The 25,093-nt window shown below is 30.0% G+C and overlaps 1 protein-coding gene across 3 annotated transcripts in view; it reads right to left on the reverse strand.

Annotated features, from left to right (window-relative positions):
* Positions 1–25,093, reverse strand: part of LOC105254376 (slit homolog 3 protein) — a 100,180-nt gene that overhangs the window by 13,173 nt on the left and 61,914 nt on the right. Inside the window, exon 1 of one of the 3 annotated variants that reach the window (XM_025410005.1) lies at positions 1,238–1,316. The exons of the other annotated variants lie outside the window; for them this stretch is intronic. The gene's annotated coding sequence lies outside the window, so the exon portion shown is untranslated. Of the gene's footprint in view, positions 1–1,237; positions 1,317–25,093 lie in introns of those variants that run through there. 3 annotated transcript variants of the gene reach the window in all.

A 25,093-nucleotide genomic window follows, 5' to 3' on the forward strand; every position in this document is an offset into this window, starting at 1 on the left:
CAGTTCAGACGTTATCTTGCTCCGAAAATTAAAACAAGATGCTTTGATCCCAGCTAAATTACAGCCATTCAATTCATATCATATCGCATTTTCGGAATATGGCCTTAATCCTTAGCGCGCTTTGACATTAAATATACGACGAGCTTATTATGCTTTATTAGTATACGTTGCGTGTGATTAGCATACGTTCAACGATGCACGCAGCAAAGCTCGACATATGTATTTACATTTACGTAGAATTGATAGTAAATCTTGCATACCATAATATACGTTAATCTAGCATATGATTAATGTACATTAATTTTGCATACGATTAATGTATATTACGATCGATGACATCGAATAGTCGCACTTTTGATATATTTTTTTGTCCTCACATGTGCACAATCGTTTAATTGCGTACTAATTGTAAGATGAGAAAATCATATTTTAAAATCATGTTTTAAGAGTACATTTTAATGATTGCATGATTAATTTTTTAAGGTATTTATACATATGGATTCAATTTTATCGTTTAAAGTATATATAATAATTATATAGTAATAAGTAATATAGTAATATAATTAAAAAATAATAATTAGAAAAATATTCAAAAATATTCAAATTTATGTCAAATTATTCTTTACAAATATTATTCTTTTTAATGATACAAAATTCTTATCCGTTTATAATTAATGCTGTTGTGCACAGTAATATTATTCCATTTTACAATTGAATTATACTATCCTTTAAAAAGTCGCAAAAATTATATAAATATATATTTTACATAATAATGATTGACAAAGAATAATTTATTGTTAAATAGAATATATAGTGAAATATATATTTTTAAATTTAATAACAACCGTCTTTGCAAGAATTTTGTATTGATTATTTTTAGGTTTAAATATTGCTTGAATGAAGAAAAAGAATAATATAATGTGATATATTAATGTCTTTAACGCTTTATATATCTTTATATTGTAATTACTTAATTTTTAAATTTATATTTTAAATTACAATTTTTAATACTTTCATAAATTATAAAATATTACAGTTCTTGTTCCTTCACAAACAAGAAAAGAAGATAGTTAACTTTTTATTAGAAAAGAAGATAGTTAGCTTTTTATTATGCAAAAAATTTTATTAAACAAAATTATAAAAACAAAAATGTACAAGAAGATTATAAAAGCACTAAAGAGATATTGCTAAAGAGATATTGCTAAATTTACTATAATATACTATAGATAATACTTACTAATTCACAATGAACAATAGTTACTGATAGAACTTCTTTGAATTTCGTATCGAATATTCTCACATCAAAGTGTTCTGTATTACTAGTTTTATTCGCCATGTGATGAATGTTTTTATATAGCCTTTACGTAACGATATACGTAGTAAATACGTTGTATCACATTGCATCATTACATCTATTTATATCTCTGTACAGTCAAAGATTATCTTTGATACATTGTTGAATACATCTGGCTAGTTTTTTAAATTTTATTTTAACATTTTAACAAACATTAACAAAGAAATAACAAATATTAAGTTTATGGTAAATGTCGAATTTATTTATTATGTAAAATACTTTGACTACTATTTAATATTGCAAGAAATTACAGATAAAAGTTATCATCAAAAGCACACATATACACACTTTAATTATTAAATTAATCATTAAATAATTAAAGATATTAAATAATGTAAAATGATCTTATCTTCAAAGATAATTCTATATTGCATTTGACGAGAATCCGAACGTCGAAATATCTGAGCTTGATTGGATATTTGCATAAATCTTTTATGCATTATGTATCTCGCTTAGACTTTAAGTCACAGCATTGCAAAAGAAATGTTCCGTGAACTCGAAATGTTCTTAGTTCGCGAAATTATTTCCGGAATTATCCCTTAATTCGTTGTCTCGATCGTGAAATGAAAAAGACAGGTGTACTGTGTTTCTCCATCTTCTTGCGCATTTTTCTCTTTCTTTTTTTTTTTTAAGTGGAAGAAAGAAGGAAAAAGGACGACAGAGAGTAAGTTGCCTTTTCTTCTGCGGCGGAAATCGTCAAAACTTGGATGTGCGCGCGGATGCTTCTGCATCCCTGCTTGCTTTCGCATTATGTACGACTTTTGCAAACAAGATTTCATTCATAATTGAGGCAATCTTCCGTTTTTGAGGGAGAAAAACGAAAAATTCTCTCTTCCCCGCAATATACAATTCGGACACGATGCTACCGCGACCAGGAAGACTTCGTTATTGCCAACGAAAAGCAAAGAGCCTCGCAGATGGTCCGTTAAATCGTTGGCTCTGCACCGTACACGATGCTGGCGGATTGAAATTTTTGAAAAACGCATCCTCCCGTGCCGTAAGAAGATTACGTAGAATATTATTGGTTCGAGTTTCCTTTACATATGCGAAATACGTTATTTGCATTCCCCTTCGCGAACGCATTTGCCGTTTCTAGTTGTAATTATAACTCGGCTTACTTGTGTATTAATGCTCCGTGGAGATTATATTCGTGCGAACAGATCAATTTGCAGAATTGCGCATTCCAGTTGGAAACTTACAATCCGTATTAATTTTGCTCGTTCCTCTTTCATAAAATCCCGCGTATAATCTACATGAAGTAGCTAATAATATATCTCAAAATTAAAACGACGGGGGATCCATTTATCCAATGAATGGCGAAATGAAGATGAATTCGTTCGCGATGCGTTGTTCGGATTCTGGAAAAATGGATATTATTGACTCGCACATCATATCGAGATAATCCGCGCATATATTGTCTTTCGCTCTCTTTGGGATGAATGCATTTTCATCCGTGTCGGCGAAATTGATGCCTGAGAATATGCACGATACGAGATTAAACCATTGATGTCCGACGAATATTTTCCACGTCACTATCATTCGAAATTAGGTTAATAAACAGAGACGGAAGTGGATTCAGAGGAGCGTGCATTTTATGATTATTGTACTACAAGTCTGCAACGTTACTCATTACCGGAGAATCGGATGTTCTCACGGGGTTGAGTGCTGTCGACACGCGAGAGGTGAGAGATGCGGATGCTGAATGCGCTTCTCGCGTCGGAGCATCTGAATGCAGCATGCAAGAACTCTCGGCAATATTCGTCGAGTAGAATTCATGATCACTTTTTAATTCTGCAGAATACTGCGTGCAGTGTATGTATTTTCGCCTTTTAATCCCGCGGTAGGATAATGTAACGAAGTTTATCTTTGTCGAAACAAAAATATTTTGCTTCGAGAATACAAGGTATAAATACAGGTAGAAAACTCATAAGCTTGTATCACGTTTTTCCAAATCAAAAAATTTTACAAAACTTTTAATACAAAATTGTATACTTTTATCGCAACGTTTCAAATTGTATATATCTTAAAGGCTGAGTAAGATTAATAAGATTAATGAGACATTAATAAAAACATTCTTTATTTTTATATTTTTGTCGAAGCAAAACTATTGCGTTTCGAGAATACAAGGTATAAACACAGGTAGAAAACTCATAAGCTTGTATCACGTTTTTCCAAATCAGAAAGTTTTATAAAACTTTTAATACAAAATTGTATATTTTTATCGCAACGTTTCAAATTGTATATCGTTTAAAATTTTAAAGGCTGAGTAAGATTAATAAGATTAATGAGACATTAATAAAAACATTCTTTATTTTTATATCTTTGTTGAAGCAAAACTATTGCGTTTCGAGAATACAAGGTATAAACACAGGTAGAAAACTCATAAACTTATATCGCGTTTTTTCAAATCAGAAAATTTTATAAAACTTTTAATACAAAATTGTATACTTTTATTGCAACGTTTCAAATTGTATATCTTAAAGGAGAAAGATTGTAAAATCTTAAAGGAGAAAGTTTAATAAGATTAATGAGAGACATTAATAAAAACTGATTCTTTGTTTTTAATATTTTCGGAATTATAACATTTTCCCATATTATTTTTTTGGTTTTAATTAATCTTTAATAAAAGTAACGTGTAATGTACAGAGGGAAAACAATATACAATGTAGAGAGGAAAAACAATATACTAAATTAATTAAAAAACCTTTAGGAGAAGATATTTTTACCTTGTCAGAAAGTCAGAAAGAAGAATTGTGATTCTTCACTTTACAAAAACATTTCATATATCCTCACAGTATATATATGACATACATTTTAACATAAAAATACATCGTAATGTTCTCTGTCAACAACTTGATAAACGAGTGTTTGAAACAGGGAAGAAGAAAGCGCGATGTGAAATTTCGAAAAATCATCTCTGGTGAAACGGGCGTTTTTTCTTTCCTTTCTTTGGTTATAATAAGCTAGATAAGTCTTAAGGTAGACCGAGACAGACTCGATGTACGTTGTCAGATTGTTTTCTGTCTAACGCCTTGACATTTGTGGAAAACAGATCTAGCATACTGAAATACTCCCAGTTTTAGTTAATGGCATACCATTAGTCGAGACGTCGCCGCGTTCGTAAGAGGATTTCGTATTCAGACACTAACGGGACGAGAGGGAACAGATCGCGAAATTTCCTGTTCGTCTCGCTTCTCAATCGCTGTAAACTCTCTTACGATTCAGCAATTTTTCTGAATGCCCAATTTGTCGTCTGCGAAATTACTGTAGATATATCATCATCTCGTACAATCTACATTTTTGCTTCGCAGAAAGTTATCTATTCCATATTTTTATATCTCTATCAAAATTTTTCATATTATACAAATATTACAGTTATATTTTCAATTTTAAAACTATTAAACTATTCCACGTGACTTTTATACGCGGACATTTTTAATTATTAAGAATTTTAAATATATATTTTTCAATTATTGCGCATAAATTTGCCTTTTTTTTATTATTATTATATTGCAATCAATGATTTATTTTTTAAACTTTTATACATATTTTCAAATTTAAGTGATTTTAAATTTAAATATTTAATTATTTTAATTTTCTCTAAAATTTCTTTCTTGTAGTTTTTTCGCGCATAGATAATTTTCTTATTCAATATTTAGGCATATGTATATAGTAACAATCTTTTTTATTGAAAATTTGGTGCAGCACTCACAATGTATGTCACGTTTTCGTGTATGGTATGTCCCCAGTTAATCACTGGATTTCAACTTTCCAGACAGAGCAAAATTAATGGGCAAACCTACCGCTGCTTTCCAATTATCGCCACCCTACGAAATGTGTATTTCCTGTTGGCCATTTCACCGATGAGTCATTTTGCTTGTATTTCATTTTGTGCCACAGTCTGTGGACTGTCAAAAAGAATTTGCACAAATTATTTTAACTTTTGAAAGCATGCAAGCGCGCGTGTATAATTTTATTCTTTATTAAATATGCTAGTAATCACGGGACAGTTGTTAAACAACTGAAATTTTATTTACGAACACTGACAACGTGTATGTAATACATACAATTTATGCGAGGTAGTGTCAAATAATCTCTAATGAATCTCTGGTGTTGTGCTTTAATCTTTCACCGCGAATGAATGGATATTAAATCATCAAAGTGTGAAAATAATAATAATAATAACGTTATCAGATGTTTATGATAATTGCAAGCGATATATTTTATCGTTATAAGCGATATTTCCATTTTATTGTATTTAATAATGTCTCTCTCTCTCAAAATTTTTAATTCTACTTGAATGATAAAAATATTGAATCATTATTCTCTTAAAATGAATAATAATGTGCTGTCACCGATAAGCAGTGGCTTTAATTACAAAGTATAGCATTTCAACAGTGAAATCTTACTGAGAATTAATAGTGATAGTTGATTTTTCAGTGAAATCTTACTGTCATAATCATATGAAATATAAGATGGAGGAGTGGAATGAACGTTTTCATTAAAGAGCAGAGAATTACACTGTGTGTGAATACATGATTACTGTCTCCACTGAATCTTGTCTCCACTTTAATCAGTGATATTTTCTTACTGATTCAGTTTAATAGAAACACATGATGCGTAAATCTGTAATCAGGCTGCCTCACGAGTTGAATCCCCCAAGTTGAGTCTCGGGTCGTTCGTTCGTATTCCTACGGAAAATGTTTCCCGTGTGGATCGTCGTAGACTTTCGCGAACACAAGTCGTTCGCGAAACGCGTATGCAAATGCGACTCGCGGCGCAACAACGACGACAACGAGGACGGTGACATAGAGAGTTTGCATATTTTCCGGATACATACGCATCGTAACGAACGAATGGCTTGAATAAGGACGCGTCGGCGACGTCGAATTCGGTTCCGGCTGCGGGATATGGGATTCGTTAGCGTCAGGATAACGACTCAGTGACCTAATGAACCATGCGTACGTCCAACAGCAGACTCCTAATTAGATGCCTGGCTCGGATGCTACGCCATTGTCCTGTCGCGCGTATTAATAAACAGTACAATAGCACGTCTATCATGAGAATACGCCTTGGTTAATATCAATAATTAGAGGCTTAATTTTTAGACATAGTTATGCTTAATAATGAAAAAGATGATGCATTTAACAAGATTTGTGGTTTTAGGTGAAAAATCGAGCAAAAATCGAATGAACATCGAATTCTGCGATAGTTGTTTATTCAATTAATTGTGCAATATATCGTATATCAAATAACTGATTCGAGAAGATTAAGAATAGAACGTTTTTATAAAACAAACATTGCGTAATATATTACGTGAAAATGATATTATTTTATAATTATTTTATAATTTTGTTACAATATTTTTTTACAATTATATCACAAATTATATTATAAAATTATATGTATAATTTTTCAAAAAATTGTTTTAATTTTTAAATTTGCTACAGAATAAATAATTAAATGTCAACTTACATCTAACAATTTCAATAGATTTATTCCACAATTTTAAAATTAAATAAAAACATTGCATATGAAGTAATTTGCTGAATGTATTACATATGTAATAAACTATGTTATATTTTTAAAAACTGAAATTTAATTTGAATAATTTTTAATATATGTAAAATATGTAGGGGATATATTTTTTGTAGTATAATTTTATGTTATATTTATACAAATAGTAATTTTTGTCCTTTCTCATACTTTATCAAAATTTTATCTCGAAAGAATAAATTTGCTAAAACAGCTTTGCAAAAATGTGTATAAATCATTTAGAAATTAAATATAAAATAAAACAAATTTAAAAAATTCAAGATTCACTTTTATTCATATATATAATTAATTTTCGTCAAATAATCTAAAAATCTAAAAATATCTATGTGCTATTTTTGAACACACTGAGATTAATACATAGATTAATATATAAATAAGAAATAGATTAATTACTTTATTAAGAAGAAAGAATATTTTCAGAGTAGAAAACTTAAACGGAAAATATTAATACAAATTTATAAAAATAATTACTTGCAAGTAACATAAAAGTTAAATAGAATATTTTAATATCACATATGTACAATTTTATTTATAAGAATAATTAAAAATACAATGGAGCAAGCTTTATATAATACAGTGTACGACTATTTTAGGTGATGCTGTACACAAGACTTATTGCAATTGAATCAGGCTTCCGTTCTGTTGACAAAAGGATTTCATTCGTTCGACAAATATAATGAACCGTAAAATCCGATTATCGGTCCGTTCATTAGACTGTATAATCGATAGGCGAATCTTCATCATCGGAATTTCTCGCGATTAACGAAATCGCGATGAAACTAGAACGTTTATTTAAAGTTCTATCTTATGTCGGCACACGGGGGTTCCGGAAGTAGGAATGAGAAATGAGAGAATAAAAGAAACGGGTAGAAAGAAAGAGATGGAAAATGCGTCGAGGCCATGAAGAAAGCTCAAGGTTATTTGCGTATTAAGTGATCCATCCGTAATGAACTGAGATCGACTGCCACCCTCTCTCTATCCACGGAGAGGGTAATTTTATATTCTCCCCTTGGCCTCGTGTGCCTACAGTCTGTTGCCGCGATGTTACTTCACCTGTTGGTTGCTCGACGATTCGCTTGGCCTCCCTCAACGTATACGTAATATTGATCGGTCGCAGTGCGCGCGGGTTGAGAGGCAACGTGGGTTCCGGCTATCCTGCAAAGACCTCAGCCACCGAGTATAACGTGACTGGGGTGTGTAATCATGATCACGTCCTGACTGGTATTCCAAGGAAGGGCGCATCGAGAAAACGCCGTCTTCGTAAGGAAGACGACCCATATTCCTAAATTGGTCAATCATACGCCTCGAAACAGGTTGCCGTCGTCGTCGTATTAACGACTCTTTAAGAATATATGGTTAGAGCGTCGGGATTATTTACGACGTGTTACAACCGAGGAAGCTTATGCTAAATTGATATGCCATAACAGCAGATTGTATACACTTGTGTACGATTTATCCTTTCGTACCTTGAGTTGTACAAAGCTGGATAGCGAGCGACGCGCATCCCTTTTTGTGTAATAATAATTGTAATTTGAAATTGTGAAATGATATGACAAGAAACACGTGGTCATTTTTCTTGTCTTACATATGTTAAAATATTTAATAAAATAAGTATATATGAAGAGAAATATTTCAACGTTTGGTCCCGAAAACGAAAAATAGATATTTATTCATGGATATTATAATATAATTATATACGCATTGTGTACATATAACTTATATTTAAAAGGTAAAATTTTATGTGGAAAAAAAATTATTTTTCCTTTTAATATTTATAAGATGCTGATGTGCTCGTGTATCTAACTTATTCTTACAAAGTATGAACAAAATAATTCTAAAAAATAATTCTAAAAAAATGTATTGTACTTGTATTGTGTAAAATTGTTTAAATATTGATGTTATCGAGTTTATTACGAGCATTATGTTATATTATAATTATGTGCTATAATATATGCTATATTATGCATAATCAATACTTTAGAAGTATTGTTAAAAAATTTAAATTTTAATTAATTTCATTATAATTAATATAAAAAAATTAATTATAAAAAATTGACTTCATCTGATATCAAATTATTTTGATTTTATATTATTTGAATTATATGTAATTTTGTTATTAATATTGCTTGTACGTAAATATTATAAATGTATGATTACAGCATAGCATTAATCTATATCAATTAATATCTTCATTAAAATATTATTATTCATAATTATTATATTTATTTTATATAATGTCAGTTTTATTTTAATTTTTCTTACACTTTTCATCCGTATTTAATTTTATTTTTTTACTTAAAATCAAGTAAAATGACAAAATTAATTTATAAATATTTTATCGTGAAAAACAAAAAATTTTTTATATAAATTATCCTTGAGTTGATTATTATTATTATATTTTTAATCTAAATATAAAATATTTCTTATTTGAATAGAGAAGTAAAATGAGATTATTTCCTATAAATAATTTTAACTTGTACGATTATTTAATTTTTACTACTAACTATTTGTAAGCATGTCAAATGGCTATTTATTCAAATAGATGCGACTTATTTATTTGAAATAAAAATTAAAGCAATAAAAATATGGGAATTTTTATTTATTATCTCGATATATATATTTACGAGCGGCAATTATTTCTGTAATAATATTTGTTGATTTAAATATATCTCGCATCACGTTTCAAATTTTTATCACTGATATATAATTTGTTATTATCATCGGGATTGGGAGAGCGGAGTAGCACGAATTGCCGGATTAAATAATTCCAGCAACATGAAACAATCAATATACAGAATATACACGAATCAACTGAATTAAATAATTCAGATAATGGAAAGCCGATCCGTTTATTAATAATCAATCGAATATATGAGGAATAGAATATTTGGCTTAAAGTTATACTTTATAAAACGCCAAATATTTGGTGATATTTATAGTATTTCGGAATGACAACAAATCAATTGGAATACGGCCTTGGCCTTTGTTTACACTGCGGACACGTCTTGTAGTATTCGCACGGCAATATTCGAGCCAGTAGGTAGTGACGATCCGCTCTGTGTACCGTTCCTTGAAACGTGATTATTCTGCATGACTAATTAACGACTATCAGTACTATTCGTACGCTTAATTAATTCTATGAATAAAAATTTATAAATGTGTGTGTGTGCATCACACGGGGTAGTTATTTGTGTAAACAAATATTTCGCGCAATTTATTCATTGGGAGTAAAAATTAAAGCGATAGAAAATGGAAATTATAAATTATCAATAACATATGGTATAACATATTTCTATACATAAGTAAAATTATTTTTTCGATTCGCATATATGTATATATGATAAGAAATTGCGACGCGTGTTTTTATTTATATCCTTGGCGATATATCAATGTGAAGTAGTAGGGCATTATACGTCATATAATGAAAGACATTTAGAAGGGGAAAAGGACTGGGATTGACACGTTGAAAGACGAAACGATCATTATCTTGTCAGTATTCGTACGTTAAAGTGTATTATACATATATTGTAGATTTCTTCTACTTTCATAGTTTTTGATAGTGATTTTATTCAATCCTCTCATAAAAAAACTCTTTTTCTATAATATATAATATTTTAATAATTTATAATATTTTGAATAAAATATTTATACTATATAATTTCATAATGCATATATATAAATTATAATTTATTGTTTAATTAAAAGAGTATTTTTGTAAGAGAAAATTAGTATCCGATATTCGTTTATTAAATCATTTCTTTTCATCTACACATTCTTCTTACCCTCTTATTGGATACACGTTAACGTTGGTGAGAGAGCTTAGAAGGTTTATCCTGAAGGGAAAGCCAAATACCCAAACGCGATTCTTAATACCTATGTATATGGTCTGTTATTAAGCTGCGCGTGAAAATAATGAATATCCGGTTTTCCACAGGTAAACACTTCGTCGCGTTTTAATTAGTTTATATATCGGGAGTGTCGTACAAAGTATTGCACGTCAGTTCTCATTGTGCTGCGGACAGTTTGTTTTATTTTAATTAATTCGGGAGTGCCGTGTAAAGTGTCGCGCGTCCATTTTTATGACGCGGAATTTTATTCGCGCGCGATCGTCATTAATCATATTTTCGCGAATAAATGTGCGCGAGTGCCATGAACCCTGAAAAACAACGTGAGAAGAGGAGGAGGAGGCCTAGATGACATCGTGCAACAACGAATCAACAGAATAATTTATATTTGTATGTCTCATTTTTTATTAATTTCATTATTTTATTTTTCATATAATTTATATTATTTCTATATTTTATTTTTTTATTAGTCTTTGATTATTTATTTATTCGGATAATTTAAACAAGAATTAGATATAAAAATCTTTTATATATGATATCTAATAAAAACTTGTACTTAAGAATTTGCTGTAAAAAATTATATAATTAATTTATTCAATAAAAAATATATTTATATGGTGAATATAAAAATTGATAATTTTTTGAAGTATTAATTATTTGAGGCATTGCTATAATTTAGATTTTACATTTGTATGTTACAGATCAAAATGGCTTCCAATCAACTCTGCTGCTGCGCATCGATTGGTGAGTCAAAAACTTTTAATTTATGATTCAAAATGCAAGCACGTACAACTGATATATCTTAATTTTCTTAAACGCCTATCTATTGTACAAAGAATTTAAATACTTTTTATATTTGACGCTTATTTAGAGAGATTCTTTTATTAATTAGAATCAGTCTCTCTTTAAAACGATAAAAAAAAGAAAATAATATTAAATATATTTAAATTTTTTTAAGAAGATTGTAGTGTTCTTTTTATTTTAATATCAAAGAGAAAATGAACATAGAAATAGCGTTTGCTATATTCTAACCGCTATAGTCGACAGTAATCGATAGAGGAGCACGAGGAACCTTTTTCATCTTTGAATATATTAAAATCGTGCTGATAAACTAACCGCTATTTCCGAGTCTTCCGCTTTACTGTATTCCCATGATATAAATTGAAAGAATCAAATAGCTTCGTGAACTTTAAACCAGGGATTTCTCGTGCTTAATTAAGCCATGCTTTGAATTGAATTCGCGGTCTATTTGATTTACTTGAGAATTTCGAATCGTTGCTTGCGTCTGTATCACGCGATGTACTTTAGCTTTACGGAAGAAACATTAAGATGTAACACGAGTAATTAGTCTCGATGAATCACGAAACGAAACCAAAGGAACATACAGCAATAAGCGAATCACAGATTTTCATGGAAAAATCATCTATATACAATATTATTTAGCGAAAACTTGAAAAATAAGTCTAAGTTAATATTAATATTATTGGATCATAAGTGCAACCATTTGTTTAATTATGATAAAATTAAAATAATTATGCTTAAAATGCACTACATTGTTTATATACGATGATTGCACAGAATTGAGTAAACAGATATAATGACAATTTAATTATTTTCTTTTATTATATTTGAATGCGAAACTAAACATTTATGATATTGTATAAACAATTGATTATACGTTTTATTTTTAAACGAAAAACGTATTTATACAAATAATTCTTCTTTTAACTATTTTAATTTTAATTATTTTTGTACAATCGCCGTATCGATTATTTCTATATAAAAATAAGTTTTACAATTTTATTGTTGCTAAAGTTCTGTAAAAATCACTTTTTAGTATGGCATTTTGATGTAATCATCTAACACGTCTATAATAATATTTAATTAATATAAGTACTTATTTAACATTTACAATACTTTAAATTAATTATATGCTCGAAGCAGTAGTTTTAATTATTCTCAACTCTATCTGAATACGAAATGAAAATGCGTTTGCTATTAAGATCAATGTTATTAAGCAAAATAACAAGGTAACTCTTCGTTGCGAAAGCGTACTCTTTAATCTTTTTCTATATGGAATGAAAATGTACATATCTTTTTGAGTCAAAGTTAAAAAAAATAGCGCATATCATATTAAGGAAATTATATAGACATAATCATATTTTAACACGTAGATATTCTCATTTTAATATTTTTATATCCCATTAAAATAGCTATTATAATTATGTCTAGTTGAAAACATATGTCGATGTTTCAGGAAAAGATGTAAGCTTCGAAAGTAATAAACAATTGTTTACTGTGAATATTAACAATTGTTTACTTTTGAAATTGATATTTATCTACAAATATACTATTTAGCTACAAATAATAAGATTAAAGTACATTTATAAGCCACTTGAAATTAGAATTATATATATATATATATATATATATATATATATATATATATTTATAGAGACAGAGAGGGAAAGAGAGATTTTTTGAAAGACTCTAATTTCAAGTGGCTTATAAATGTACTTTAATTGTATTATTTGTAGCTAATAAATATTAATTTCAAAAGTAAACAATTGTCAATATTCACAGTAAACAATTATATATATATATATATATATATATATATATATATATATATGTAGAAAGAGAGAGAGGGGGGGAATGTATATGTATGTAGGAATGAAATATGATCTCCAGTCAACTGTTTTAATGGAAAGTGTTATATAGCTTTACTGCAATATCATAATATTACGCGGCTAATGCATTTTTGTGATTCGTTCTGACATATCTAATTTTATGAGAAATAGTAGAAATTATTGTTTTTTCTTACGAAGTTATTGCTATTTTGTCATAAAATCTGATTTTATCGAAGTTAAAAAGAAGATATTTGAAGATATTTATTATAATTTTATTGTATAAATATATACAAAATATTATTTAAAAAAAGTACTTTTTCTGACAGATCAAATAAGTCACTTATATAATTTAGTGAAGATTTTTAAATTTTATATTTTTTTATTCAGAATATTTTTTAATTAGAAATAATGAAAAATAGGAGTTTATAATTGATCATTTAAATAAACATAGTAAATTTTTAATTATTTTCTAAAAATATTTTAGAAAAATTATTTTCTACATATTTGTATTTAAAAAATGTATATATCAAATTTTATTCACTTTAGTAATAATTTATATATTAGCCAAATTAACAAAGATCAGATAATGTTGTACATTTTTGTAAATATAAAAAAAAGTTTAAGATATATTTTTAGAAAGCTTAAATTATATTTAACTTTTAAAATATAAAGACAAACATCTACAGTTTTTCTTATCAAATAAGTTTTATTAATAATTAAAATAAGTTATTAATTTTTTAATTATTATTTTATTAATAATTTGGCTTATTTATCTGAATTATTATTATTAGTCAATATACTTTTGATTTCAATTATAAATTTTAAAAATATATAAAAATTAATTGTTTAATTAGTTATATATTTTTATATATTTTTTAAATAGAAACACTTTCTTTCTCTCTCTCTCTCTCTCTTTTTCTCTCATTCTCTATGTATAAAACGACTTTATATTAACAACGATTGTAAATTACTCGGTTCAATTGCGATCAAGTCAGTGTTATCAGAGCCAAGGATGGATTTCGCGGTTGAAATAATCTCATCCTGCTGGAGATGCATCACATACGTGCAACGAGCTTCGCGAAATATCGTTATCAGGCTTAACCTCGTTCGCTGTCCCCGTGATATACGTAACGTTTACGATCTCATCGAAACCGCGAGCACCGTCGTAATAAAATTTACCGGATATTTTCCTAGAAATTTTCGAAAAATTGCACATTTTGACATTATACTTCATACGACAATTTTCTGTAGACTTTCGAGAAAAAGTTTCGAAATTCGCGAAAAAGTATTCTATATAAAAATAGATATTATTTCAATAATAACAATTTAATTTTTCTGACGTATTTGAAAACATACATAATTCTAAAAAAATATAATTAATATAAGAAGACAACATTAAGTTATTAGAAATATTTATATATATATAGTTGAAGCATGTATCATTAAACTAAATTTTATAATCGAATTAAAATATATATCATTAAATTTTGCAATAATTCAATTATCAATTATCAACATAATTATTCAATTATCTGCTTATCAGAATATGTAGAGATGGAATTGAGGCAGCCAAAAAGGACCCGTGAAATAAACGTGTATAAAATAACGCAAAATATTCTTTGATAGATATATTAATCCGCTGTTCAATGCGATTATATTAATTCGTTATATGAGTTAAATTCTTGTCGAAAAATGACATTTAAGCCGCATTATGTTTACAATATGACGTGCCAGAACTGAAATTGCTTTGTACATTTTATATCGCTGATGGTGCACGTTATATCTTGTTGCTGTTTTAATGTTCCTCTTTTCTGTCTACGTATTATTATAGTTCTAGCCCTCCAGACACTTCCCGCCATGTATCATGTCGTTAAACCCTACATATTTCTTCCTAGTCGCTATCACTTTTACGGAGATACCTTGCAATAAGAGGTGCTTTTAGCTCTGGAATTCAAAAATATTTTATGATACCTACTACTTTTGCTCATATTTCTGAAATAGAAACAATGTCAATACGAATTTCTAAATAATAGTCATGATACTGGATAAAGAAATTTTAATGTTAAAATATTATGCAAATTTATATATGTGCAATTTTTATAACTAAAATTGTTTTTCTCTACATGAGTAATGCAGACTCGATATGGACTGAATTGTCAAAATCGATACGGTTCCTTAATTTAGTTCCTTTAATTTAATCAATCGTCTTTAAAGTTGGAAAAAAAGGAAAAATAATGTAATCGAAAAGAGAACAAACGATAAACTAACGGCCTGGAAAACAAACAGTACCGACTAAAACGTAACACGAATTTAAAGAAGGCCTGTCGTTCTGTATTCTGTAGGACGTGTGCTGCATAATTTTTTACGAAAAAATAGTGACGACGAGAAATATACGAGTCCTGTTGACAAAAGATAATATAAGATATATATTGAAAATATTTATAGCTAATGTTATAAATATAAAAGAATTACCTTTCATTTAATATTTTTATCAGCACTATTTATTTTAAATTGTATGCATTTTATTACTTTGTAAATTAATTGATTTATGTTTTTTAATCGGATTGAAGTATTTCATTTTATCATGTTTTGTCAAGTCGTTGTTAAATATTTTTTATAGAATTTTGGAAATCTATCTTTTATTTTTTAAATATGATTTAAACTTGATTTTATTAAATAGAAACTTGGTTTAAAGATTCTTATTTCATTCTGCGAAAGATAATTCGTCACCGAGCACAAAATGTTATTAATACTCGTACAAACGAACCATCGACCATCAGAATTCGCACACTGACAAGTTCTACGAGCAAGTTGTCCGGATTTGATTAAATTGTACGGAGAAACTCGTGCCTTGGAAATCCCATGCGAATCAGAAATGTTGAATTACAACTCTCCGCATAGCTATCTCAATTGCAAGGATTATTAATGTAATATTTCTCATAAAAATATATAGTATGCGGATAATTATCCTTAATATGTCAGACTTAGATAAGATAGAAAAATATTAGGCGATGCAATTAAAATCGAGGAATTGCGGATTTCGCAAGATTCTTCCCGAAAGAAGGAAAAAAGAAATTTCTTATATACTGCGATATCAATATTATATTTTCTACTATATATTCGCATGTTTTTTCGAAAAATGTGTTATCTCAAGGGCTGAAACAATGCCACGTAATTCCGTAACAATGTTAGAGCTGAGTATTGCAGATAGTAATCCGAGTTAAATTCCAGTCTAAAGTCTCAGGTTAAGCACTTGGTCACCCCAGATTTGCCGCAGGAACTGCTAGCTTTGTTCCTTGACACTCATATTTCATAGTAAAAGCTGGTGGACAAACGTGGGCGAAAGATTTCCTGAATTCGTGAAATCTGGTGGCTAAAATTCTCCGTCAAGGTTTAAAATATTTCTACCTCTCCGAGATAACATATATTTTTCCGTCAAATTAAAGCATTTCTCTTAAAAAGCTTGATATCTTAAAAATATTGCGATCCAATTAATTATTTAATTTTAACTAAATTTTTTACTTTTATTTTAATTTTATTCTGATTTAGTTTTTATACTATTCCCAAGATATATTATTCATGAATTGATCAAAACGCAAAAATCATCTTTAATTAAAAATTCAAAATTGTTTCCGTTGTTATTAATAAAAATATACATGTAACGCACTAACAACAATGAATAATGTTTGTAATATTTTTCTACGTAATTATTACAATATGCGTGCACACATTATACAATTATTCCCTGCGGAAACGTTGCAAAGTTCTAATCTGGAAAAGCCATATTATAATTATATAATTGTACGGTTGCTATTTTAAACATACGTATTATTATAATTGATGCTATGGTGTAGACTCGGACTTTGTTAAAAAAAAATCCACGCGTATGTTTTCGTTGAACATAAATAATAATCAAGAGAACTCTCTGCAATGTTAACTAGGATTAGCGATGGTCGGTTTTCGCGAGTAAAATTAAAATATTCCGGTGCAGCTACCAATTACAATTTCCATACGCGCTTCCAGGCTTGCAATCAGTATTAGGAATATATATATATATATATATATATATATATATATATATGTATATATATTATTACGTATCAATAATTACACTGCATAATTAATTACAGGTAAAATAAAATTCTTGCCGGTATCGTAATTAGTGCGTTACACATTAAATATTCCTATGCATTAAATGATAGTCGACTTGATGTAATAAATGTCAATATTATTAATTATCATTTACATGAACTTAAAAATTACTTATATATCATAAGTAAATAAAAATAAAGAACAAAGAATTTTTTCTTTCTTTCTTTTTCTCAAACACTAATTTATAATAAATAAAATAGTAAAGTATTATCATATAAATTTTATAATTTACATAAAAATAGTTTTTTATAAAAATAAATTATTTAATAATAATATATCTTAATTAGTACATAACGATGTATATAGAATGTAGGATGTCGGAGTTATTTCGATGTATGAAGGAATTGAGGGACAGCGGGATTGACCATGATTGCCACTTTAATATTATATATATACTCTGCAAATCACTTTGGTTAATAGCAAATTTGTGTTTACCCAGCTAATCTTATTAGAGTAAAATATTTACGAGATACTCTACTCTGAGAATCACGCGCATCGCACTGAGACAGTATCGTCTGCAATAATGGCATCGGAATTGTGGAGCATTCATTAGCCGACACGTCTGGTTGCCAAAGCTGATTTACCGATTGCAAACTAATTGTGAGAGCAAACTGCCGTGTTTGTGGTTGCTGAAAAGGGCAGAAGGAGGAAGAGGAAGAAGAGATGAGAGAGGAGAGCGAATTCTGCATCATAGGATAGATGATAAGATTGATCAATGATACTCGAATCGCATTAGACGTGTTCCTCTATCAAGAGAATTAAATCATCTTGCTGCCAAATACCGCTGCGATGAGATTGCTACAGCATGCACGCAATAATTGTGCATCCACGTGAGAGACGTTTTGAATCATCCTGACATGGGAGAATTGTTCGACGTGCAATAGGAGTTTAGCATAACATTTAGAGATACTCACAAGCGCTATTTTTTAAAATATTTAAAAAAAATAATATTTATTCTTTTAATATTCTTTTAATATTATTTAATAGTGCAAACATTTTAATTATTTAATAACAATCACGTGAGAGAAAATAACGATCGAGAAAATGATTATGTTAAATATTCTTGTTTGCCTTAAATGCCGTACCTTATAATTCGAACGTTAACCATTAACATAAATCATTTCCAGTAACAATATAATGATAACGAGTTAATACATTAATTTTCACTTATACAGTTACCTCGTTTGCCGAGCTATGAGCGCAATGATAAAGCTATGATAATATCCGTATAATCAACATAACATATAAGTAGAATCACGCGGCGCGGTTAACAGCTTTGTCGTAGATGTGCAATTTACTGGCTGGCTTAATGAAATTTGTACACAGAAGATAAACAAGTATTAAGTTTTTAATTATGCCGAAGGCTGCCGAGCGTTTTATGGTACAAGCGAGATTTAATGAACGATGAAAGCTTTAGTCTTTTTAATAAATTTCTCTCAGCAAGCTTGAAGACTCTCAGTTCAAGTCGTGCAGTAGTGCAAGTGTTCTGAAAAATGTAAAGAAAAAAGAAGAAAACAAAGAGAAAGAGAAAGAAAGAAAGAAAGACTAGAGAGAACGTAAATTATAATTTCAATTACATTTTATATAACTCCGTATTTATCTTCAGAAAGCTTTGTAAGCCATAACGATTTCCGATAGCGAACCTGGCGTAGAATGTTCAGGTGTGACACGAATGCCGCTCAAGTTTTATTCACCGCACTGGTGCATCTCGGGTTCGGTTGAAATGTGACTAGAATTACACGTCACGATTTTTATAACAACGACGGCAAATCTATTGCCGCAGTAGAAAAGAAAATCTCTTCAGTAATATGCGCGCGAATAACGGTTTTGCACTGTTCCGTATAACTGCATGCAATATTCTTTCAATGTGTGACAGTTCTATACGAAAAAAATTTCATTAACAAAGTTAAGAAAAAATTCCATTTTAGTTTTTCTAATCTAGCGTTTTTAGTTTTTTTGATATTAATAAATCTTTTATGCAATGATTTATTGATTTTTTACATCGAGTGTGCGCACATTCTGAGAGTAAAAAATTTATGAATTTTTATCAAAATTATTTAATTTATTAAGTTTACTTAAAATTATATGAAGAGAGCACATTTTTGTATTTGTTGATTTTAAAAAATTTTGTAGAAAAATTTATTTTCAGTTACAAATAATATAAACATTTTATAATATATTTATACTTTGTTGATAAAAATTTGCCTACTTTTTGCCTGAAGAAATTTAATAATATATTTTTATTACGGAATATTTGACTTTTATTTATTAAAATATATATAAAAATATTTTTAAAAAAACACGTGACTGAAGAAAACTGCAATTGGTTCGACATGTTTTATGCATTTGACATATTGACTTGCTCGTTTTAAACAATTATTGACCATTTCAATTATTGCAAACAATGATCCACCTGACCGGCCAAATGTCGCGTATAATTTATGTCCCATGTAAAATGGTTGAATTAATTGCATGATATCTATGGATATAGATGGTGCGTTAAATCGATTGCGATATAGTTCAGAAATAGCCGATTATCCTAATTACCTCTTTCCAGCATTGATTTCCACGATGGCTGCTTGTGTCGCAGCGCGAAAATTAATTTCTAGCGCGAGATATGTACTAGTGATTTTCGCATTTGAGGACTGTAATGATGTAATGACTCTAATTCCGTAATGATGAATGCCCGCGCAAGATAGAAAGAGATAATAACATGCCCAGCGGCATGTTGAAGCCCAGCCGGTGGCTAGTCATGCTTCATAGTAATTAGAAATCGATATGCCGTTATGTTTTTCTCTATTGCTCTCGACAAACCGGGAATAAGTAATGATGCGTATGCAAATTCTGTACTTTTTTAAATAGCTCCTTTATCGGGTAAATTAATCGAAAAATGAAAAATCTATGAAATTATCTTGCATCTCTTCGTTTTTTCTTATGAAATTAGTACCAACCTTTCCTAAATAAAAAGCAAATATACGAGAAACAGAAAATATGATTAGCGTTAATATTCGCGCAGAAAAATGCTCTTGAAAAATGTGATTGCACAATTTATTTTGAATGATGCATAAAATTCGAATTTTTTAATCTCTTTCCAATTTTTCTTTGGAAAGAAGTTAAATTATTATTTTGTAGAAGAGATACTTTTATGCTGGCGAATTCGATCTAATTTTCACTGAGCTAAAATGAATGCAAAAATAATGTCACATTTCTTCCTCTTTGCATATTATTATATTTCGATAATATGATACTCACGAAGAATAACTTGGCTAAAGTCATTCCCTTGTTCTTACATTGAAATAAAATGCAATAAACTCGCGAAATTGTCTCGGCTGATGCGGATCTCGCTGCTTTTAGCATCAACATCAGCATCAGTATCACGTAGCAACGTATCGCAAGGTAGCATGGTAGCTGCCATCTAACGCAGCAAAGCCGACGTAGTTAAGAAACGATACGTGTCACGAGAGATACTGGTGCAATTAAGGAGAAATGATTGCGCTCGTGTGTGTGTTTATATATGATAGCTGCGATCCATTTAAATGGAGTATTCTCGTAAAGATTTAATCGGAGTTAAATCGGATTTTAAGGCGGATTTTAAGGCGGACATTACACTACACGTGCGGAAGAGTGTCTCGAATGACGTCTGAATCTTTAAATTTCGATCGAGCAATCAAATTGGAAAAAGATATGGCGTAATAAACCGGTATCGATCGCGAGCGTTTACTTTTCCGCTGATGAGGAGCATCTTCAAAATTCGAGGAAAATTGCACGTTATCACGTATGCATTAAGGTTAATGATAAATCCAGTTGCACGCGAGCTAAAATGGAAATAGCAGTTTTTATCTGCCTCTTTTAATAATGCTATTTCACGATTTTGAAGCCGGCGAATTTTAAGCGAAAACTTTAATAAGAATTTAGTCATCATGCACGACTAGCTTCAAATAGAAATTTTCTGAAAATATATATATTGCAACATGTAGAAAATTAAGTTAGACAATCCTCAAAATTTTTACTGTGCAAATTTTATTTCAGTAAAATACGATAATGATGGCATACGTTTCTGACATGACGATGACGAATGTGAATCTCGCCTCGAATATATGTGCAAAATAGCAACAGGAGAGCTTACAAAATTTTTTCGAAACGAATAGAGAAACGTCCGCTCTAAATGATGAATTATCAGAAGTGCTCGGATTTTGTGTGCGAAAAGAAAATTAATATACCCGCGTCGTTGTCCAACGCTAGACAACGTTATGGGCATTACGTCCTGAGGTCGATGAAACTTTACGAACAAAAGCCCGTTGAATATAACCGGGGCGTAAGCCAGGTTGAATCCCGCGGGAACAACCGAGCTTTACTCGTTGAAGGCGTAAAATATACTAAAATGAAGCAGCTGCTGTATTTCTGCATTTATGCCTCGCTCCTCGCCTTCTTACCTATACCTGCTCGGTGGTCACGTAGCTGAATCCTCCCAGACGAATGGAATTAACTGCTCGATTATATTCTCGGATATAATTAATCCATTTATGCCTCGCTCACGTGACCTACAAGCAAAATATAGCATCCTCCCGAGAGCGTAGAGAAACTGATTCTATGTATGTATATGTATAGTTTAGAGATAATCTCTTACTCTTCTCGATTAAATCAATAAATTTTGCAATCATTCGAAAATATAGAAATTTATACTTATTTTGAAAATATCTTTAAATTATTGAAAAAAGAGCGAATTATCCGTCAATTTTAACAAATTTTGTGTATAAATTTAGTTGCACTTTATAATCTTTAATTATCCCTTCGCGACTACATTTTTCATGATCGAAATAATTTATATAGAAAATGATAAAAAAAAAACAGTGTTTTTGAAAAAAGAGAATTATCCGTCAATTTTAACAAATTTTGTGTATAAATTTAGTTGCACTTTATAATCTTTAATTATCCCTTCGCGACTACATTTTTCATGATCGAAATAATTTATATAGAAAATGATAAAAAAAACAGTGTTTTTCTCTCTTTCTTTTTTTTATTTGAACGTTGATAAATTTGACTGATTGATTTTTAAAAAAATTAAATCATTCTAATTTTAAAATAACTTGCAAAAATTTTGTGCGAAAGAACGCTCGCCAGTTTTCTTTTACAGCATGAATCTACAATTTTTCACGGTATCTACGTGAGGTGTTATTTTACATGAGATTTGACACAGAGTGGTTATTTCCATGTTGTATAAAAATTAGGCCAATATAATGTAGGATGTTTCTGGAATACGAAATTTTTTCCATGATAACGTTTGCGGTCAAAAGGTCATGATGAATGTAAAGAAAGAGTCGCCGCGTGTGTCCAATTAAATATAACTCTCAAGCAAGGAAATTTGCTTGTTCGACAAAATTGCGTATTTTTATCGGCACTAAAGTTACTCTTTTGCTAATATTATACATATCGTTTCGATAAACCCATAAATCGGCTCGCTGAAGTGCACTTTTTTTGCGCTCTTGCACCCTGTTAAATATTTAAATAAATATCGCGCGCGATGCTCACACGCAGGTAGCGGGACTGACAAGACCTTTCCCGGGCAACGCAAATTGAGCCCCCGAGGGTGTCGTCAGGGCGAAAATTGGAGAGCGCGGGTGAAGATGGTTCTTCATCTTGGAAATATACACTTAGGACTGACTGTAATTTCTCTGACTTTGTTATCGCAGCAGAAACAAAATAACGGAACGCGACGAGAACAATTAGCCGTCTCATTACATCGGTCATCTCTATTTATTTCGCGCGAGTTAAGCGACTTGCGCGCCATTTTCCACATCGAATAAACGCGTTATTTTCGCGAATAACATTCCTGAACTGTCTGATTTCTTTCTCCAGGTAGTCGGAGATCATCGCGCTTTATCGCATCTGCGTATTCCGGACACGTGTCGTGTTAAGGAAATTTGGCCTTTCTTCACAAAGGAGAGATCGTTGACTATAATATGCGCTTGGGCGCACGTGTACATTGTTACGTTGAGATGATGCTGACGTCAAAGTGAAGTTTCACAACTGGAATTTCAAATATTTTTTCATATTTATCGTGTTTTTCGTGAAATTCAATTTTGAATGAATTTCGTATTCCTGTCTATTGTATAAAAAGCAATTCGCGAAAATAAGCTGCAATATTGCAATTGTCATTGAAAATGTATATGAGGCAAAAATTTTTAAATATATTCGAATTTGTCAAATTTCGATTATGTTAAATGAGTTTCGCAGTAAAAAAATGATATAATAAGTTTTATATTAATACTTACATTAAAAAGAGATTTTTTTATATTTGTATATTTTGTAACACATTATCATTTTATTATGCCTCGATAAAAATTAAATATACTTTGCTCGAATAATTATATTTTTGTTTCTCGATATTTTAAGCTTGATTTTTTATTATTTACAATTGATTGTTTCTCATATTTTAGATATTTTTATTGTGTACGTTTCAATATAAAAAAAAAAAACTCATCTCAATATTATCGTCGAATAAAAGTCGTGTGACAAATCCGATTACGTCACGTTGGATAGATCAAAAATTTTTCGAGAATAAAGCGACGCGCGTGATGCACAGGAAATACTTTTGCAATGTTTTATATAAATCACGGACGAGAAATTGAGACTCGGCACGTAAAACCGTAAGAGAACTTTTTAATTAGCACTATATTGCATGTATGTGTGCGACATTATTTATCGCGCCGGATCCAGGAGGACCCTTATGCGACTTTATCACATTATATACAGGCGTAGAGCTAACACGGCGCATGCGTCTCGGTCAAATGAGGATTCATCTGACCTCAATTATCTGAATAATAGAACATGCGCGATATGAGTTACATCCTGTCTGCTATAATTGCGGCGCAAATATTCTGTCTTTCTCTGGGAACATCGCGAATAGCGCTGTTTATAATTCGACCGCGCCACGATATTGATCGATATTATGTTTATGTGCACTTTTTGCTTTCGTTGCAATTTCAGTACACAATTACCACAGCGGAGCTTGCACAGGGGAGCAAAAAAACTGTTTGGTCATATCCCGCCCGTTTCAATACCTCGGCGTCTTTCACTCTCGCTATAATTATACTATATATTTTCTTCTGGATATTTACACAGAGAGAGATAAAGTGAGAAAGAGAAAGAGATAAAATATAAAAATAAATAAATAAATATAAATAAAATATAAATAAATAAATAAAATATAATTAAATACTTTACTTCAAAAGCTGTCTCTATAAACAAGAATATTTTGCTGTCGATTTTTTATTTTGAGAAATTATTCGCTAACCTTTGCCTCAACTAAGCTTGAAATTAGAAATTAATGATGAGATTAAAATCGATTCGAGCAATTAGCTAATAAGAATCGTTGAATTGCTCAGCTCATTTTATCTGAATCAGATGCGAGACACCCTGTGCATCACTCGAGAGATTGGAAACGCTTCTCATCCAAAGTGGATTATTCTTTTGTGGGAAACTCGGCGAATGTAAACTTCCTCCCCCTCCTAGCTTCTATCCTTAATCGCTCAGACATTCGCATTCTTCTACAAATT

Source organism: Camponotus floridanus, unplaced genomic scaffold (assembly GCF_003227725.1).
Source record: "Camponotus floridanus strain SB8 unplaced genomic scaffold, Cflo_v7.5 scaffold3, whole genome shotgun sequence".
NCBI lineage: Eukaryota > Metazoa > Arthropoda > Insecta > Hymenoptera > Formicidae > Camponotus > Camponotus floridanus.